A 19,354-nucleotide genomic window follows, 5' to 3' on the forward strand; every position below is an offset into this window, starting at 1 on the left:
ATTGGTATCTCAGTCAAAAAGGCTTTTGCTTTCTCAACACAAACACAAATATTTCTAATTGTTCCTTGTCTGGCCCCTGGAGGCTTTTACAATCTAGGACAAATGCCTTTCTTTCCTTTTTTAGAAGTGAAGAAGGGCTAGTGTGCCAGGGGAGTGGGAGCAGAAAAGACCCAATGTGACACCTGGCTCTCACTTCACCTCAGGCGGATTCTGAAACGGATTCCCGAAAACCATCTACCCCAGAGGCACCCACCATTTAAACACCACTGGAGTAAGGTGGTTTAAGAACTTCTTCAAATACATCGAACTGTAAAGTCAGCTTTTGGGGGTACTTATCTGCTGGTTATCTGAAATTCAAATTTAACTGGGTATCCTGTATCCATCTCTCTGGCAACCCTGTCTCATCCAAACCATTCTCTTTAAGAAATGGCAAAAACCAGGACCAGGCAAGACTCAAGTCCTCCACCAGGGAGTAGGGTCTTTTATTTCTCCCTCTACCTAATTCTCAAATGTAATTACTGTTCTCTCACTTTCTCATCATGGTGTCCATCTTTCTCTCCCAACATTGTTTCCACTCTTCTAACCCAAAGCAAGAAGGGAGGCAGAAACAAGAGCACGACAACATTCATGAGAGAAGGACAGCTTTTGGAGGAAACCAGGGCAGTGAAACGCATTTGAGAGGAACAGAACGAGTGTGGGTACAGTGTGGGCAAAACATCTCTGTCCTGTCGTCTCAAAAACAGAGGCTAAAAAAAGGAGAGGCGGGAGCAGCCGTTTCTTTGGGGGCAGAAACCACATGTATCAAATTTGTGCCTATGCTCCTTTACGGTCTAAAAATAATTTTTAAAAAAATAATAAAAAGTATTACTCAAGTCCAGCTACATTTATTTTAATATTTGGTGCTCTTCTGAGCTGTTCCTTAGGAAAGATACTGACAAGCCTTCCTGTTTTTTCTGCCCCCTTCTGTTCCTATTTACTACCATTGCTTTCTCTCACCCCCCTCTCATCTCCCAAGCACTAAAATAATTTGAATTTCAAGCTTTTTTTTTTTTTTGGTTGGGGGGGGGACCTTCCTGTGGGTGTGGGAGGACCTCCTTTGGGAATTGTTCTGGATCTAGTCGGCTCCATCTGTATTTTGGCAAAATCTGTCTGCACCCCGCCCCCACTTCCTTTTCTTCATACGTAGGAGTCCGAGTGTCCCCCACCCGACAAAGAACCTCCTTTATCTAATCCTTAGGTAACCAAACTGAGAGGAACCCCCCGCCCAGGGGGCCCTAGGGGTCTGCAGCCTCCACTTACCCCGCCCTTGGTTTTGGAAGAACAAGAACTCTGCAAAAAGGAGCCAGCTTCTCACCAGCCACAGGAAGCCACCTCCTGCAGGCGAAGGCTCCAAAGGACAAGGTGACTTCCAGGAGGAAGGCAAGAGCTGTGTTTTTCGGTTTCAGGAGACCCAAGGCAAGTTCCTGTTTCAAAGACAGAGTTTTAAAAACTGATTAAGTTCAGAGAGTTTGTGTGTGTGTGTGTGTGTGTGCGCGCGTGTGTGTATGCGCGCGCGCACACACGCGCGCACACGCTCGCGTGTCCCTCTCCCCAATTTACCCACGTGATCCCCTTGATTTTCCTCTGGGGAACAGCTGATCTGCCTTTCTAAAAAATCTCTCTAGACCTAACCTCCCCTCCTCCTCCCCCTTCCCCACCGGCTGTCATCATGGCCATTCCTTAGCTAGTGTCTCAATACTCTGGTACATTTTTGTTATTGACAAAAAAAGAAAAGGGAAAAAAATGAGAAAAGGACTGCACATCTAAGAATTTCCTGTGGTTTGGGACAGGTTTAGTTCAAGCTTTTCATAACTTATTTTCTCTCATTTTTTCCACGCTGAAGACAGTGCTCAGAAACACTGCTGCCAACCCATGGACCTTGTTTTCTTCCTCAGGTCCTGGAGAAGACATTCTCCTTGGATCTGGAGTGGGAAGGGAGGAGATGAAAGGGTGATGCCCAAGGCTGAAGAGTCAACTTCAGGCAGATGTTTTGTGCTCACCAGAGCCTCTGTCTTCCATTCTGGGGACAGTGGGCTGCAGAGCCCAGGGAGAGCATACCCCTGGTTACCTGACCAGAGAGGCACCAAAGAGCGGTCTCACATCTTGTTTTCATAATATTTGTATATTCCTTTATTTTAGCAGTTTCCTTATAGTAAAATAGGTATAATAATGCCTAGCACACAATGATATGGGGAGGAATTAATAAAATGAAAGTGCTTGTATAGTACCTGACATACAGTAGACACAAAACTAACATTTGCTAAGCATGAAGTGCATTTATCACGTTACATTCTGTGTGCTCACTTACCTGTCTGTCTTACCACTAAACTCTGAATGTCTTAGTCATGGTTATATGCCCTCTATCTATGACAGTGCCTGTAATACAGTAGACAGCCAAAACATAATGTGTTTAATCAAATAATTACTATCTGTTTCCACCCTCATCCTGGCTCCATTTTCCTTGCTGGTCAAGAGTATGCTCTTTGCGCTCTCTTGTGTTCTCCGGACAAGGTTCTAGAACTCAAGCTATGAATAAAAATTGCCAGGCTTGAAATGGATGAAATGATTGTTTTCCACTTCCTAGAAATACCAAAGGGAGTTTTCTCAGCAAGCACACAGAAAGGAAGAGATTAGGAAGCACAAAGTCTGTGGGATGTTGTTATTTCTAAGTCCATTGCAGAAATGTGATGTGTTCAAATTAAAGTCAGAGTCCAGGGTGATATTTATAGTCAAAGTATTTCAAAGAGCAGAAAACATGAGATTCCCCAAGGCCCTTCAAGGAGGGAAGACCAGCATTCTAAAAGAAATAAAAAGAGAAAAGAAGGAAGGTAGGAATGAAGGAAGGAGAAAGAGAAAGGGGGGGGGGGAGTGAAAGGGAAGGGAGGGAAGGAAAGGGAGGGAGGGAGGAAGAGCTGGAGAGAGAAGGAAGGAGAGAATATGGAGCAGGGAGAAAAGGAAGAAAGCTAGAAGAGTGGATTTAAAAGTAGGCACATAAGGGGCACCTGGGTGGCTGAGTCGGTTAAGCAGTCTGACTTTGGCTCAAGCCATGATCTCACGGTTCCTGAGTTCAAGCCCCACTTTGGGCTCTGTACTGACAGTTTGGAGCTGGAGCCTGCTTTGGATTCTGTGGCTCCTTTTCTCTCTGCCCCTAGCCTGCTCACACTTTGTCTCTCTCTGTCTCTCAAAAGTAAATAAAAGTTAAAAAAAAAACACAATAAAAAAATAAAAGTAGGCACATGAAAATCACAGTTAAGCATGGTCTACCGAGCACACCTTTTATTAAACCTTCACTAAAATGACAACAAATGGAGAAAAGGAGCATAAACCCTCAAGGACAAAGAGAACATGAAAGCACCAACAACCAACGATAAATTTTACAATTAACAGAAGCACAAAAGCTATGATTGGTGGAAACTCAGCTACCATACCAGGAAAACCTAGACCTGCAAGAGTTGGAAGCCAACAAGAAACAAGCTCTTTGACATGTCCAGGCCCTAGAGAGCCTGAGGGAAATTAGAGGACCAGGAACCTCTGAAAGGGGTGGCAAGATAGGTTTGGGTGGGGCTGACAACAGGAAGGTTCGTTGAAAGCTTGTATGAGGAGGAAGAAGATGGAGAGATTGAACAAGATAGACTCAAGGCTTAGGAGCTGGGACCACCGAGGACAGAAATAAAGACAATTCACTAATGGAGGTGGGTTCATTGAAAGCTTGTACTGAACGGTAATGCCTCCACTCGTGCCCCATCTCCCTTACCCAACTTAGCTGGAAGAATGCTGAAAAAGGCTTCCACCTCCTCAATTCCCACCCCCACCCCCAGGCAGGAGTGTGGAGGAGTAATCTCATTGGGAAACTGTCCAGCTCAAGAGAAAAACTCTACAGAATCAGTTATTTGTCTCCCAGTACAACTTTGGTGCAGCCCCCCTGTCTTCAAACCTCCCACACGTGCTCAATGCTTTCAAACAGATTTTTTTCACTTATAATTGTGAACCAACCACCAAGGACCATCAGATATTTCAGGGAAGCCTCCAACATCAAAGATAGACCAAAATAAACACATGAGGGAAAAGGGGGGGGGGAGGGGGCTTGGAAGACACAGAGACAATGCAGGGAGAGAAAAAATATATATATATAAGTAAAAAGAGATACTGTGTTCTTAAAATAATGATAATTATTTTAAAATACTAGGATGCTTTTTAAAGAGAGAGAGGGCATTCACAGAATAAGAAACACTCATGGAGATTACAAATATGACAGAAAAAAATTCAATAAGAGAGGTGAAAATAAAGTTGAGGAAATCTACTGAGGAAAGTAAAACAGAAAGAAAAACAAATTAGGAAGTAGGAAAGATGAAAACAGATACAAATCCAGAATTCTCAATATCTGCTTATTAAGAGTTGCAAAAAGAAAACACAGAGAAATGAATTCATGATAGGATCCCAGAACTGAAGTACATTAGTTTCCAAATCAAAAGGGCCAATGGCTACTCAATGCAGTGAATGAAAAGAGACCTAAACCAAGGCACATCACTGTGAAATCTCAGGACTCCAGGGATAAAGAGGAGATCCCAAAAATTTCTAGAAAGGAAAAAGGTCGTGCTCAGAAAAGCCGAGGAATCAGAATGGCACCAGACTTCAGGACAGCAGTACTGGACAGTAAGGGACGAAGACATGAGGGCCTTCAACAGGTCTTTTTTTTTTTTTTTTCTTAGAAAGGCAGACTGCTACGTGCAGCGCCTCATTTGGATGTGTCTGGAGTCTTGGAAGCTTGACTACCCTACGTTCTCCTACACATGGACCTTGAGAGCTTGTTTGGAGGTTCTAGCAGGGGAGCGCAGCTACTCATATACCCTTGACTGAAGAACGGTCCTCCTGTATCGGGGAAGTTCGTCCTCTTCGACCGAACGCACAGCTTCGGGAGGGACGCACATGGAGCGGTGAGGGAGGAAGGGGACACCCGCCTAGCCAGCCAGGTCAGCCAGATCAACCCTGGCGATCAATGGGGTGACAGATGTTGCAGCCAGATCACCCTCACATCCCTTCAACAGGTCTTAAAAAGGAAAAATGATTTATGACTGTGACTTCTATGTTCAACCAAAGTATAAACTAATCATGAGGATAGAATAAAGGTATTTTTCAGGCATACACTGTTTCAAACATTCACTTGCCATTCACCCATTCTCTAGAAGATACAAACTAAGATCCCTGGGAAAAGGTAGGCCTAACACATGAAGGAGGTAGAGAGAATTCCCAGGATGAAGATGAAGGGAAGTTTCAGAATAATCGTTACGCATCAATCCAAAGGAAAAAGCAGTCCATATCAGAGGTGAGAGAGAAATGCAGGATTGCTGGATATTGGAGACATCCAAAAGAAAGAAAAAGAAGAAAGAAAGAAAGAAAAAGAAGAAAGAAAGAAAGAAAGAAAGAAAGAAAGAAAGAAAGAAAGAAAGAAAGGGAGGGAGGAAGAAAGAAAAGAAACTAGGATATCATCTGATGTGTTTGAATGTATTTGGAAGAATGTTATAATTCTATCAGAAAATTAGAAGATGAATTAATGACAGATACAGAGAAAAGCAAACAACAATAACAACATTGAAAAGGCAATTATTGGGGCGCCTGAGTGGCTCAGTCGGTTCAGCGTCTGACTTCGGCTCAGGTCATGATCTTGTGGTCCATGAGTTTGAGCCCCGCGTCAGGCTCTGTGCTGACAGCTCAGAGCCTGGAGCCTGTTTCAGATTCTGTGTCTCCCCCTCTCTCTGACCCTCCCCTGTTCATGCTCTGTCTCTCTCTGTCTCAAAAATAAATAAACGTTAAAAAAAATTTTTTTTAAGAAAAGGCAATTATTAATTCCATGAAAAACAAAAAGTTATACAGGAAAGAAAAAGTAACCATAATGTACTACATGGCTCTTCTTTGAACAAAGCTTACATAAATACTAATGTAAACATTAATATTGATTTGATAAAAATTGTTATATAACTAGAAGGGAGAGGCATAAGGGAGCTAAAATCTCCCTTCCATAGTAAGATGTCCATAGAAGGAAAAATCAAGAACTAGATACTTAAGCATGATAAATGAAACTAAGATGGTAAAAAGCCTAAGAAATGGCTAAAAGTTTAAGTGATTTCCTCCCAGAAAACAGCAAAACGTCAAGGAAGGAGCTATGTTTTGTTATAAGCCTTGTAGTACTATTTGATTTTTTAAAGGGTGGCATCTCTTGATTCCATATTGGTGATTTCCAAGTTGACAAAACAGGCATTCTGAGTTCTGGTTCTAGTTCCCTTCCATGTTATAGGATCTCAGTTTCTTGTATGTCAAATGAGGGGCTGATGATGTCTGTCTCCTCCTTTCTCAAAATGGGGCAGTGATCAGAGCCCAGTCTGTGGAGTCTCCCCAAACACTCTTATCGTCTGAACTCCTGGCACTTGATGTCCATCCCTTTTTCACAATAGTTATAATATTTACTCACCCACTAGAGTAAACTGGAGATTTGGGGGCATCTTTATGGCGCTGGGAGGAAGTTTTTAATACATTTTCTTTTATATAAGATGATCGAAAGATGCAAAGAGTAAGGGCAGTATTGGGAGCCTTGCCTCTTTTCTTTGATAACATCATGTCCTGCTTTCGGACAGTCTTTGTATCCTAAATCCGATCAAATATTTCTGGCCTGGGTCACGTGGGTGGCTCAGCCGGTTAAACATCCAACTTCCACTGGAGTCATGATCTCACAGTTTATGGGCTTGAGCCCCACATCAGGCTCTGTGCTGACAGCTCAGAGCCCAGAGCCTGCTTCAGATTCTGGGTTTCCCTCTCTCTCTGCCCCTCCCCCATTCACAGTCTGTCTCCCTCTTCAAAAATAAATAAACATTTTAAAAAATTTAAGGAAATTAAAAATATATATATTTTTGGCCTTTCTCCCCAAGCCAGTTGAAAACTTTCAGATGGTAGGGACCATAATTAGTGGGGTTTTTTTGTTTGGTTGGTTGGTTGGGGTTTGTTTTCTGTTTTTTGTTTTTGAATTCCACATTGAACATGATAGTGGTTTGATAACTATCTGCTGAGCAAGCAGGGGGAGGCCTGTCCTGTCTTGGTAAGAGGTCCTGCAGTGCACATGAGTGTAAAGGGAGATATTTATTTTAAAAGAGAATAAAAAGAGCAGGATGATGGTGGGGGATTGTGGTCAAAGAGCCTGAGACACTGCTTGAGTGGTTTTCTGTACCACCCCTGTTTCTATTTTTTGCTCATTGCTTTTTCCAGTTCCTGGATGCATCACTGGGTTAGGAACCAGAAAACACCAAGACAAGACTAGCTATGCTTTGCCACTTATATACTGGGTGACCTTGAGGAAGTCAGATATGGTCATTTGTCCTCATTTCTTCTCCCGTAGGATAAAAGGATTGGACTAGATGCTACAGACCCTTCTCATGCTAACATTGTAGAAATCATGACTGTTTACAAATAAGTGGACACACTGACAGGCTGCTGGAGGGCCCCATGATGCCCTGCAGAAAGAGAATGGCCTGAATGGCAATGGCATTGTTAAATATATAGAAAAGAAGGAATAATAGCACCAGGTGTCAGAGGGCCCAGCCAGGCGACAGATGTGAAAGGGGAAGTAAAATGCTGTGCAAGTAAACTGCAGGTGGAATAATTCATGAAGAGAAGAGCACCTCCTTTCATTTCACTTAAGGTGACTTTGGAAAGAAGGTGCCATTCACCTGTACAGTCTGAGCCCACTGTGGAACTCAGTAATTCCAGAAAATAGTGGTGATATTATTTCCATCAAAGTCACTGATTTTCAAGAGGCTCACTGGTGGGGGGAAAAAGCCAGGGAGCATTTGGTGTGCAGATTGGGAAGGGCTGAGGTGCGGGGAGGGGAAATCTGGAAGCCGCTGTATAATCACAAGTTATGGAGAACTACAGTGCTGAGTCTGCCCAGCACACTTGTACACACCTCACCTTTGGGAAAGACCCCCTCCCACACCACAGCTCTCCTGAGAAATGCTCCTTCTCCCTTCTCCCCAACTCTGGTGTCAGAGGGGAGTCCCCATGTTCTTCCATAACTCTGCCTCCCTGGTATGGTCATTTGGTTGCCAATGGATACTTACTCTCGCCTGAACTCATCATGGTGCCCCACTCACCTGGCTCAGTTGGTTGGGCCAGGGAATAAATCTGTGACCCGAGTCTGGCCAATTAGTCAACTTAATTAGGATATTTCAAGTTGCAGCTGGGTAAAAAGAGCCAGATCCTCTTGTATTGTGTCAAAGCTTGGTGTGAGCCCACCTATGCTGAGTGAATGAAGCTCCTAGGCAGGAAAGAGACTACTAGGAGCTACTAATTGATTCCCGATAGCCCTAGGGTAACTAACATCTGAAAAAGTAAAGCCCTCATTTGAGGTTCTAGAAGCCTCTCATGGAATTCCCCTATTCCCTTAAGCTATGTTGAGTTGTTTCTGTTACTTGGAACTAAGAGTCCTACCTGATGCTCCAAATCTAACTGAATATTTAAAAAGCCAGGCTTTCTCATGTATTGGACTATCGCAATTTTTAATTTCGAATCCGTTCCTAGAATTAGTTCTAGAATTAGTTCCTAGAATTATTTCAATGACTTGAAATACAATTTCTACCAATTTTGGAGCCAATCAAATAATTTTGCTTAAAAATAAATTAATGTTTAAGATTTTTCTGAAGATTTGATCCAGATTCTTCCATAACGAACCTTCCAGTGATAAAATAACACAGGCAAATGTGAAACAAGGGCATTATCCTGCTGTTTGCTTGACACAGTCATGTTTTTCAAGTTCATTCTTCAAAATAAACATTTGCCTCTAAATGCTTTTGCTACGGCTGCTGGGTTTTTTTATTATTATTATTTACTTATTTTTGAGAGAATAAAGAGTGGGGGAAGCAGAGAGAGAGGGAGAGAGAATCCCAAGCAGGGACTGGGGCCTGAACCCATGAACCATAGGATTATGACCTGAGCCAAAATCAAGAGCCAGACATTTAACTGATGGAGCTACCCTGGCGCCCCTACTGTTTCTTTAGCCAAGCCTAGCAAATAACCCGGGTTGCTGTTGTATGATATATGTGCCATTATTTCCCTCCTATGCCCATGGTGGACCACAGGGCTCTCATCCCCTAAACTGGAGTCTCCAAGTTGTCTCGGTACAGCTTTCCAAGTATCTCCATAAGTCGACCAGAGGTGGCAAGTGAACGAAACCTATTTCCCTTCCTGAACTAGGAAGTTTCAATTCTAGTTTGCATTAAGCTCCTCAATGGAATTCATTCATGCACTTATTAATTCACTCAGAAAATATTTACTTAGTGCCTTTGGGGGTGGGGGCAGGGCAAGGCCCCGTTCTAGGTGCTCTGGACACAGTGGTAAAGAAAACAGACTGTTTTTGTGGAGCTTATATGAACATGGAAACAAATAAGTGACGTAAGCATGGCAAGCACTAAGAGTAAAAACTGAATGAGAGGAGCAGAGAGTAAGAAGGATCCGAGGTACATTTAAAATATAGGAGGTGACATTTGAGCAGACACCTGAGTGAGGCTGAGGAGTCAGCCATGCAGAGATCTGGGGGAGAGACTTTCAGGTCAAAGGAACACAAATCAAAGGCCCTGTGTAGCACTGAGTTCTGCAGAGTGTACAGGGGAGGTGTGTAGGAGACAAGGTCAGAAAGATGGGCAGGGCCACATCATGTGGAGCCGTGGTAGGGTGTAGGATTGGTACACTGCACATCTGAAACGGTGAATAGTTCATACTTGGGGCAACGCATCAACATTAAGAGTATGTTCTGTTGATTTTATCTTTTTTGCAACCATTTTCAAAAGTACAATTGGATTTCATGGTGACTAGTCACCTCTCCCACCTCTGCCCCCAGCCCCTTATTTTCCCTCCCTACAATGACCCTTGATATCTCATGTGTCCTTCTTAGGGATATGTTGCGCATCTACAAGAACATTCCAATATGTGTTTTTAAACCTCCTGTGTTACACCAGTGTTAATATACTATGCATATCATGCTTCACCTTATAAGGAATTTTAGGAAAGTTGGCTCAGGATTAGTTGGGAATGAATAAAGGTAGCAGAGCAAACACACTTTAGTTTCTCCCTTCTCTCTCTCCACAAATATCAGAAAATATACTAAAGGATTTGGAAATACTATACTACTGACTTTAAGATATGGCCTAGTCAACCACGTTCTTAGAGTCAACAAGCAATCTATATGTATAAACCTATCAGTCTGATTCTTCAGAGTCAATGACACTCTTGTTGAGGAATGATGGAAATGGCAGAAAACCCAAGAAACTAGGGCTCAGTTTCTTCTGGCTCCATCGCCAACTTCCTGTATGTCCTTGGATAAGCCACTACAAAGTTGAAAGAAGGAAGGGTGGGAGAGAGAGAGAGAGGAAGGAAAGAAGGAAGGGGTGTTGGTTTGGGCTAAGTCTCTCCCTGAGAATAGAAGTGTGTGTGTGTGTGTGTGTGTGTGTGTGTGTCAAGAACAAAAGGGACAAACTCCATGCCCTTGGGGAGTTTATATTCTAGCGGATGAAAAAGGAGACAAACAACATAAATAATTGAAATATGTAATGTATTAAATAACAGTAAGTACTAAGGAAGAAAAATAAAGCAGGAAATGGGGCAGGGAAGTAGAGGGGAGTTTAGATAAGAGTGTCCAGTCAATGTCTGGTTGAGAAGGTGATACTGGAATAAGAATCTGAACGGAGTGAAGGAGCCCACATGGGAGGTTTAGGTTAGGAGGCAGACAGGACAGCAAGAGCGAAGGCCACAGACGTGAAAGCTGCGTGGCAAAGACAAGAGGTTGGAAGAGCAGAAACAAAGAAAGTATCCAGGACATTGGTGGTATCATGGAGCTGCCTCTAGACATCTCTTTCAGTCACAAAAGAAACCCCTACAGGGACACCTGGGTGGCTCAGTCAGTTAAGCGTCCGACCCTTGATTTCAGTTCAGGTTGTGGTCTCATGGGTTCAAGCCCCACGTCGGGCTCTCTGCTGTCAGCACAGACCCCGCTTTGGATCCTCTGTTCCCTTCTCTCTCTGCCCCTCCCCCACTCTCTCTCTTTCTCTCTCAAAACTAAACATTAAAAAAAATTAAAAGAAAAGGAAAAAGCAAAATACAATTATATATACACACATACATATATATCTTTCTCTGAAGGAAGTGAATACATACATACATACACATATACATGATAAATACAAATATTTTTAACTATGCTTTGTAAAGCTTATGGAGAAAAAAAACCTAAAAGAACAAAAAGCTAATTGTGGCATAACTTTTAGAAGATTATAATTTATATTTGCCTTTCTTTGTTAATGAGTTTAAACTATGGTTATTTGAGGGGCACCTGGGTGGCTCAGTTGGTTGAATGTCTGACTTCAGCTCAGGTCATGATCTCATGGTTCGTGGGTTCGAACACTGCATCGAGCTCTGTGCTGACAGCTCAGATCCTGGAGCTTACCTCTGTTTCTGTATCTCCCTCTCTCTGCCCCTCCCTCACTCATGCTCTGTCTCTTTCTCTCTCTCAAAAATAAATAAACATTAAAAAAATTTTTAACTACGATTATTTGAAATATACCTTATTCACACAAACAAGTAAAATAAGGAATGGGGTAGTGGGCCTATATGCTTTCACAGAATGTACCCCTGCAGAGAATTCAGAAAGGAAAGTATAGTGTTTAGACAGAGGACTTGGTTCTTTGTCTCAAGTGCACATACTGTATTGATAAAATTTCCATTTGAAAATTCAAGTGTTCAAAGCAGCAGGTTAAACACCATTCTGTCCTTCATTCCTTGGCTGGCCCCCTCGGTGACTGAATCCTTTGCTGTTAGAAAGGCCAAGCATGGAATGATGCCTCTCATGTGGCCCTTTGCAAACTCCTCCTTGAGTTCTGGCATCATGGGCACTTGCCTAGCCAGCAGTGGGGACACCTATAAAAGTTTGGGGAAGGGCCTTCCCTTGTATCTACAGGGGGGAACCTGTTCTCAGAAAGAACCAGTTATCAGCTCGTATTTCTCCCATTCACAGCCAGAGTCTTTCCTTCCCCAGTTTAACTGATGTCTTTCCTTTGACTTCAAGTACCCTCTGTGTTGCCAACTCTTAAATATGTATCTCTGGTTTGGATTTTTCTCCTAAACTCTAAATTCCTATATCAATTGCTTCCTGCTCTTCTATGCTTAAAATGTCCCAAAGTTACACCTAAGACTGAGCTCACAGACTGCCTCATAAATATTTCTCTTCTACATTCCCTGTCTCTATCAAAGATGACACAAGGGGCGCCTGGGTGGCTCAGTCGGTTGAGTGCCCGACTTGGGCTCAGGTCATGTTCTCGCGGTTCATGGTTCGAGCCCCCGCTTCTGGCTCTGTCCAGCTCAGAGCTTGGAGCCTCTTCCGATTCTGTGTCTCCCTCTCTCTGACCCTCCCCCACTCATGCTCAGTGTTTCTCTCTCTCAAAAATAAATAAGGATTAAAAAAAATTTTTTTTAAAGATGACAGAAGCTGGAGATCTCAATATCATTCTTACCCCTCCTCTCTCTCTCCACCCACATCAAGTTAGTCACTAAACTGCATCCATTCTCACTGCTTTACATCTTCTTATTACACTGCCCTTCCCTACTCATTGCCAGAGTTCAGGTCCTTGTTTGACATGTCATTCATTCATTCAGGATCTAGGATATGTTGGTGAACAAGACAAGGATGACTCCTTCCCTCGTGAAGGATATTTGAGATGGCAAAAGACAATAATTAAAAAACCCAAAGAATCACACGTTTATCATATACTAAAGTAAAAGAAGGTGAGATTAAAACTGAGACTTCATGGGCAAGAAGGTAGAGTTATGGGGAGAGCCCAAGGACAAGCACTTTAGGCAAGAGAAACAGGAAATAAATGCAAAGGTCCTGAGGTAGAAAGAGCTTGCCATCTCTGAGAAAGATACTGATAAAAGGCCCTGAAGCTGTACTATTCCTTGAGAAGGAAGTGGTTCAAGATGGCATAGAGAAGTAGACAGGCCCTTCTGGGCACTTAGGAGAAGTCTGGCTTTTATTTTAATCTATTGGAAAATTTTAAGCACAAGAGTGAGATGTCTTCCTGGGTCCACTCCTTACTTCTTCAATATGGCTTCCAAGTTGCTTTTTCTATGACAAAACTCTAATTATGTGTCTCTGTGGTTTTAAATCTTTCAATGGCTTGGGATGCCTGGGTGACTCAGTTAGTTAAGCGTCAGACTCTTGATTTCGACTCAGGTCATGATCCCTCGGTTTGCGAGGTCAAGCCCTAAGTCAGGCTCCGCACTGATAGTGCAGAGCCTGCTTGGGATACTCTCTCTCTCTCTCTCTCTCTCTCTCTCTCTCAAAAATAAATAATAAACTTTTAAAAAAGAAAAAGAACTTTAAATCTTTCAAAGGCTTTCGTTTGTCTATAGTTCAAACTCCTGAGCCTGGCCCACAAGCGCCTTCATGATCTTGCCCACACTTTTCCCATTCTTATTTCTCCCTGTACCCTCTTCTCCCCTTTGCTTTGGCCATGCAGTGTGATTACTGGATCCCCTGATGGGTTCTGCTATTTCACCACCGTGTCTTTACTCATGATTTATCTCTTCTGAGCACAGTGTCCCTTACCCCATCATCTGCTCATCTTTTAAGACAAAGATCAAATGTCACCTTATCTGTGTAATCTCTCCTGATCACTCTGTCCAAGCAGAATGTACCATTCCCTCCTTTGGGTCCTCAGTGTGCCCTGGATGAACTTCTAGCAAAAGCCCTCTGTGCTTATGGCACTTCTGAGTTTGCTTACATCTTTCCCTGTTTACACATGAGCCTCTTTTAGTCCTGTTCATTTCCTACCACTTAGCATAGATCTTGGCATACTTTATTGTAGAAAGAGGATGAGTTTCCCTCCGTTGTGCATATTTAGAGTACACATGACAGTTCTTCCAAAGTAGGAAGAGCCCAGAAACATGGGGCTCAGTAAGAATTTTAATGAAAATGTCAGATGAGACTTATAGCAGATCCACCTGTCGTTGAGCTGAGTGTCCCCACCATTAGCTCCATCAGAGCGTTGATTCTCATTGGCAAGGATGGAACTGGGAAGAGGTCTGAGTAGGTAAAAATATCTAGGTTTTGGAACCTATTTCCTTGTTAGGCACCTCTAGGCATACTGCAGTGGCCACGTCATCGGACATGTCTGTAGTGCTCACTCAGTAACAGGTGGCACGAGGGATCCATTAGCTGGTGGGTGTGGGACTGTTGGAGACTAAGCTCATCATTTTATACTTTTCTGCTACGTGGTCAGCACTGTGGAGTGTGAGCTGCAGAGAATAAAGAGGCAAATAACTTGTTCCCTGTGTTTGGGGAAGGGAGAACATGGTTATATCTATAGAAGACATTAATTGATAGTTGTCAATTAATGCGTTAGAGACGTAACCAGAAAATAACCTAGGACTGCACCATCAAGAGCTGGATGAAGTGTTCTAGGCAATAGCCACCATGGATTTTTCCAGGGTCTCTTGATTTTGATGTTGAAGGCCAATATGTAGCTTCTTCCAGCTTGTCTACTTCTCATGGACTGGGCTGCAAAGAGAATCAGGAAATGACTCTGCCAAGTGCTCAGAGCAGTTTCTCTCCTGTTTATTCAGAGTGCTTGCCGTGTACTGAGAAACACATATGGGACGTATGCCTGTCCTGCCTTTGCAGCAGCTGCATCTCAGAAGGTGATTCAAAATTGACCCGGAGGAATGACGAGGTGGCAAGTTTTGCTGAGCCCTGGAAAATATATGGGATGAGTGTGGTCTGCATATGCTGCTGTCTGGGGTCAAAAGAACTGTTGTCTACTGATTCCTTTTTTTTTATGAGTTCTCACCGAGAAAAGTCATAATTGGACCCCAAAGGCAAATGTGCTCCTTGTGAAGAAGATCGATGGTAGTAAATTCTCTTGCTCCCCAAACAGCGGCAGCTGTAGCAGCTTATCCAGAGGCTTTGCCAAGAAGACATCATTGCCTGAGCCAGGATCACAAGTAGCCATACTTGGGAGAGAGCAGCTGGCTGGAGCGCAGATGAGATGTAATCATTACCAATTTCTGAAGAAAGATTTGAAAACTTAAATCGAACTACAAATTATGATGGCTCATCCTTCCATAAATCCTAATTGTGGTGACTTCATTTGGTCTTTTTTTTTAATGTTTACTATTCATTTTAGAGAGGGACAGAGAGACAGAGCACAAGTGGGGAAGGGGCAGAAAGAGAGGGAGACACAGAATCCAAAGCAGGATCCAGGCTCTGAGCTGTCAGCACAGAGCCCAACCTGGGACTTGAACCCACAAACCGTGAGAACATGACCTGAGCCGAAGTCGGATGCTTAACCGACTGAGCCACCCAAGTAACATTATAGCTTTTTGGTGAAGTGTTAAGTCAGTGCATCTCCTCGCTTAATGGTACACAATTTCAGTTGACTTAAAAAAAATTTTTTTTTGCTTTCCATACATTTATTTCTTGACTCACCAATCTAATTTGATACATAAGAAGACATGGTGTGTTCAGAGCAGGGGCCCATGCAGTTCATTGCACATAAAAAACATACTGAATATCTATTGCTTGGCTGACATATTGAGTCTTAGCTTTTTAGATCACTGGAAGACATTTCATATTAGCTAAATATCACCTAACATCAAGACCATATTCACAAAGCTTCATTGTGTACAAAAGGTCCTTTGCAGCTTATTGTTAGCTAGCTTTTACCCTCTGAACCTCTTAAGACAGGAGGTTTTTGTATTCCCATTTGCTTGATCACAATCTTCTTTATTTTCTGCACAGGTAGAGCCTGCATCCTCAGAGGGGGAATTTAACCCTTTATCTCTCCTCTTTATCTCTCCTCTGCCCAGATGAACAGAAGAACGGGCACAATGTGTCAAACCTATTGTGAACTCCAGGCAACGCCCTGTCTCCAAACAGGCTCCAAGTAAAGTGTGGGAAGGGCAGGCACTGTTCCATATCTTTCCTCTGAATATCAGCTGTAAACAAAAACTCACTCTGGAACTAAGGACCCAAAGCTTGCTTTGAAAAAGGAAAACAAAAATGTGCACTAGCATTTGATGTTGATAAAATGTGTGACCACGTCCCAGTTAGCTAATCTGTCTTTTGATTATATTACATCACCCCATGTAACTTGGGTCTTTGCCTTCTATCGTAAGCTTAGCTCTAGTCTGTCCTTAGGGCAGTCACTCAAAAGCTTCACTTGATAGGGACCAAAAGACTCATTACCCGAAGGCAGAATTGGACACACCTGGTGTAAAAGTTACGTATCCCAGTTTCAGCTCTTGTCCGTTAGCATCTCCCCACCCCCATCGTCCATATTTAAAAATGTTGGGTGTGCATGTGCGCCAGATGATTCATCCAAGCTGCTCTGGAAGTTGTCTCTGCTGGTGACAGTAAAGCTGATCCACCCTCTCCCTCCCCTCTATCTGGTGGAAATGCAGGGCGTCAGTCTGTGGCACTGCTACCAGCACATTGTGGCCCTTCTTTATTCAGGTGGGATGCATTTAGGCAACTTGCTTCCACACGGAGCTCTTGGTCTCCCGATCGATCACAGTTCCCCATGGTTTCCATCTGCCTGCGCCACCCGGAATTGTGTGAGCCCTAAAAGAGGGGAAGGACCCACAGACCCCTCGGGTCCTGGGAACTCTCAGCCTTGCTCTGTGGCTGCATATCCATGGAGACCAGGCACTAACCTATTTCTCAGCTTTATCAGTGTAGGAGTCTTCGTTCTCTCTTCCTGCATCTCAGATTCTCCACTGCAAAGGTGCCAAAAAATGATTTTGAACTTTCAGTAATTTTGAGGCTGATTATATTAATAGAGATTCTGAAACCTGTAGAAGTAGCAGCTCTTGGGGTTTTATTTTTTACAATATTTGGGGGACAGATCTGTGTGCCGAGGTTCAGGCTAAGCATCTAAAACCACGACTACTTTGTGGGAACTGCCCTTTTCCCCTCCCTGCTCTGCTCCCTCTATAGATTCTCACATTCTGGAGGAAAGCCAGGCTTTTTTTAAACTGTAGATTTTCAAGCTAGCCCTAGCAGGTTTCCAGCTCTCTCTCCCTCCTCTTTCTTTCCCCTCCTGGCCCTTATTCAATGACTAAAGGAGTATTTATGGACCAGGGTATCTATTGTGACCTTGTGGTTGCACTAATCCTTTGGCTTGAGGCTTCCCTGCTCTGACAGTCACAAGGGTGATTGGGGGTGGGAGTGGGGAAGAGGACAGTGCATCATCCAGGAGTGGTATTTATTTATAGAACAGGCCTTTTCCTTTCCCTCTGAATTGTCTGCAAAGGCAGCAGTTGTCAGAGCCTCTGGGAGATAGGTGATGGAGGCCCACGCCTAGGTAGAGGCCAGAGTTCTTGGAGTCAGCACCAAAGGGCTCCTTTCCCCTACCTCCATGGGACAAACCCAAGGAGTACCGAGTTCCTAGGAATGGTTGACCACTGAGCCTTATAACTTTCTCACAGCCCCAGAGGGGCAGCCAGATGCTCCTGGCTGGGCCACCTGACCCAGGGCCTCAGGGAGTGTGAGTCAAAATTCCTGCAAAACTGTGGTCTCATTCTCATGGTATTTGAGGGCTGGTAGGGCTGTCGATCCCTTTGGGGTCTTTGAGGAGCAGGCTGGGAAGTTGCTGTTACAGTAAGAGAGAAGACAACAGGGGACTGACTTTGTATGTCTGGTGGGATGAAATTGCTCCTATCTGGATTAAGGAAAAAGAGGAAAACCAGGACTCTGGGAAAAGAGTGAGAATGAAGCCCACCTGAATAAACAGGCAAGGCCCACCTAGCCTCTCTCCAACTGAGCGCGTGATTGTATGCTACCGTGGGTGACTGTCATCGCTCCTTGTGTTGGATGTCCAGTTCTGACTCAGCTGGGTAGTAAAGCATCTGAGGGCAGGAACGCTAGGGCACAGAGCTGGGTGCAAAACTAGTGCTCAGTAAGCCTTGTGGGTTCTTATACGTTGATTCTAATGAGTGACTCTTATTAGCATTAAGAAAGTGGTGGTTGTTGTTGTTGTTTTTAGGGAGCCAAATGTGGGACTTGAACTCACAACCCTGAGATCAAGACCTGAGCTGAGATCAAGAGTCACATGCTCAACCAACACGAGCCACCCATGTGCCTCTAAGAAAAGGTTTTTGACAATGAGTAGGATGGCAGAATTCGACTGTGGGCAGGACCTCTGCACCTTTTCTACTTCTCTCTTCCCTCCGCCCAGAGAGTACAATGCACATAGTAGGTTTTCAAAACCATTTGCTAAATTGTTATTAATAAATGATGATTATAATAGTTCTATGTCTGTCACCTAGAAGTTCTAACCTGCTTGGTAATGAGTGAACTAAGCTTAAAGCATTTCTCTCTCTTAAAAAACCAAACAGGGCACCTGGGTGGCTCAGTCAGTTAAGTGTCTGACTCTGGATTTTGGCTGGGGTCATGATCTCACAGTTCATGGGTTCAAGCTCCACATCAAGCTCTACACTGACAGCACAGAGCCTTCTTAGGACTCTCTCTCTCCCTCTCCCTCTGCCCTTCCCGTGTGTGTGCACATACGTGCTTGTGCTGTGTCTCTCTCTCAAAATAAGTGAATAAGCATTAAAAAACAAACAGAATTTGCTGAGCTGGGTGGTCAGCACTCCCACATAGCCCCTTGAAGGTGATACCATATGGTAGTGGTTGTCCAGTGTTAGCCTTGCCTCAGAGTCACCTGGAGAGCTTATGCTACATGAAAGCTGGGCTCCAGGGTTTCTGATTTGGTGGCTGTGGAGTGGGGCTCAAGAATGCACTTTCTGCGGTTCTGATGTACTCGTGCTGTTGGTGTGGGGAGCACACATTGAGAAACACTGCCAGCGGGGTGTGTGAGAAATGTCTCAGGTTCTCTTAGCTGCAACTTGAGGATTTAAGAAAAGTCCTGGGAGTCTGTGGATAGAACTGTGGAGAGGCCCTCTGCAGAATTCTCCGCATCCACCTTCTCTAGAACTTAGAAATTGCCAAAGTGGGGCAAAGGTTGACGAGAAACCATTTGGGGATCCCAATCGAATTGGCCTCCAGGCTCACCTCTTCACCAATCTGCTCTCACTCCAGTCCAGGTGGGTTTTCTAAATCAGAAATCGATCATCTCGGTCTCCTGCTTGAAAAGCCTTCGATGGCTCCCTAATTCCTCCAGCGAAAAGTCCAAACTCAGGGGTGCCTTAGACTGTTTGGCAAACCCTTCATGGTTTGACCCCTGCCTATCTCTTCCCCGACTACCTCTCTCCCCCGCTCCTCTGG

The 19,354-nt window shown here is 43.8% G+C and overlaps 1 protein-coding gene across 1 annotated transcript in view; it reads right to left on the reverse strand.

The window, feature by feature from the left end:
* The window catches only part of PLEKHA2 (pleckstrin homology domain containing A2), a 72,577-nt gene extending 71,076 nt beyond the window's left edge, over positions 1–1,501 (reverse strand). The window contains exon 1 of the mRNA XM_027070934.2: positions 1,300–1,501. The gene's annotated coding sequence lies outside the window, so the exon portion shown is untranslated. The remainder of the gene's footprint in view (positions 1–1,299) is intronic.
* Positions 1,502–19,354: the final 17,853 nt, after the last annotated feature.

Source organism: Acinonyx jubatus, chromosome B1 (genome assembly GCF_027475565.1).
Source record: "Acinonyx jubatus isolate Ajub_Pintada_27869175 chromosome B1, VMU_Ajub_asm_v1.0, whole genome shotgun sequence".
Lineage (NCBI taxonomy): Eukaryota > Metazoa > Chordata > Mammalia > Carnivora > Felidae > Acinonyx > Acinonyx jubatus.